Source organism: Oncorhynchus mykiss, chromosome 23 (genome assembly GCF_057628025.1).
Source record: "Oncorhynchus mykiss isolate SJ-2025 chromosome 23, ASM5762802v1, whole genome shotgun sequence".
Taxonomy (NCBI): domain Eukaryota; kingdom Metazoa; phylum Chordata; class Actinopteri; order Salmoniformes; family Salmonidae; genus Oncorhynchus; species Oncorhynchus mykiss.
Genome location: NC_143044.1, coordinates 1,227,013 through 1,228,854, shown reverse-complemented (window position 1 = coordinate 1,228,854; position 1,842 = coordinate 1,227,013). Strand labels below are relative to the sequence as shown.

The 1,842-nt window shown below is 38.2% G+C and overlaps 1 long non-coding RNA gene across 1 annotated transcript; it reads right to left on the bottom strand.

Annotated features, from left to right (window-relative positions):
- Nucleotides 1-365: 365 nt before the first annotated feature.
- On the bottom strand, nucleotides 366-1,403 carry LOC149972458 (uncharacterized). The gene is made up of 2 exons (XR_016490861.1): nucleotides 1,127-1,403; nucleotides 366-741 (listed from the first exon to the last, which is right to left on the bottom strand). It is a non-coding gene; the product is annotated as an uncharacterized LOC149972458 (long non-coding RNA).
- Nucleotides 1,404-1,842: the final 439 nt, after the last annotated feature.

Here is a 1,842-nt window from a genome sequence, read left to right as displayed (position 1 = left end):
CACTCTGCATCTGTAGCATTTGAAAAAAATACATTCAATGTAGGCTGCTACTGTACATAAAAGCATATCTAATTTATACTGTCTATTTTATTGTATATTTGACATTTTATTGATATGAATTTTGAGAATGCCTTGTCTACACTGTGTATTGTTCATTATACAGACCCCAAGTCTGTGTTGTAAAAAATCTATAGCGGTCTTTGCCAGTTCATCGATTGTTGTCATTATATAGGTATACTCTGATGTTTGGGGTTTTACCAATATAACTTCAGTATTCAAATGTTACTGATTCATTGATCTGACTGCTTTATTACATACACAATACTATCATGTGGCATACTGTAATAAATCACTAATAGTAGATAGTAAATAATGTCATTTATTACTGTGATTGTAACAAAATAGAATGTACTGGTTTATTAGAGTGATTTAACAAAATTTGTTGTTGAGGCAATGTCTGGCTGACAAGCTGAGTCATCGTAGTGTAATTACTATAGGCCAATCACGTCATCTGCCTCTTTGAATCCCACATAGATTCCTGTCGGCAAGGGATATTTGCGTTGAATAGCACAAACAACACATGGAGGCAAGACCCTCCATGCTTGATTGATACAATTTTTAGAAAGATATGCAGAGTGCCAGGTCTCTCTCCATTCAAGGACATCAGTATCAAGCTGTCTGTCAGTCTGGACTTCATCACGTCATCTTGCAAGTCTCCATGTACTGGCTCCATACATGTTTCTGTGAACCCATACACAGATAGTCAATCATCTATTGTCAATGGCAGTTAGGATAGGTAATATCTGATACACGAGCAGGTACTGTGTTGAAGGTTGAACAGGTCATTTAACCTCTCTGCGCACCGAACCCGTTAGCGGGATTAAATTCGACAACATACGGTGATCGCGACATAAATAGTCATATTAAACATTCATGAAAATACAAGTGTCTCACATGGTTCGAAAGCCTAGAATCTTGCTAATCCAACTGCGTTGTCAGATTAAAAAAAGTATTTATTGCGAAAGAATACGCTGCCATTATCTGAGCACAGACCCCATATCAAACTACTTATTCAACCAGCACTTGCGTGACAAAATCATAGATTGCATTGAAATAAATCGTTTACCTTTGAAGATCTTGCTCTGGTTGCAATCCCAAGGCTCATTGTTACACAATGAATGGTCTTTTGTTCCGTTAAATCCATTTTTAATTGCCTAACACAAAACATTTTGTGAACGCTTATCTCGTTGAATTTCGTGTCATTCAATTTTCGACGAAACATCCGACGTAAATACACAGACTATACCTGACTTTATCCAGTCATGTTTGGTTTCCTTGCAATCAACTGTTTGTTTGTAACACAACCAAACTTGATGGGTCATTTTGCGGGACGTATTGACCCGGAAAAAACGATTGGAAGACAACAAGTGACGAGCCCATTGTGCACCAATTATATGACCACTGTCTCGTTGATTGACTGTATTTTAACCCAATGACCACTGATCGTCTTGAAATCTAGCTGGGTAGATAGCCAATGAGCAGAGGTAAACGGCAATATCCCATGGTTCTATGCTAGTCATTTTTTTATGCGCATGGCCTTATTTCTATTACAGATATTGGATGACTGTTATTCATAATCCATTCACCCAGCTCAATGTAACATCGATAGGTTCCCTATACCCATTGTGAGGTTGCTACAACAAAGCCTATGAATGAAAGTTTACAACGTAGGTGCACGGGTCGAGAGAAATTTGAGTAATCAAGGTGACAGACGTTGCCCCATTCAATACCGCCTTGCACAATCTTCCCTGCATCTAGCTGATCTAGGGTGTAATCATTAGT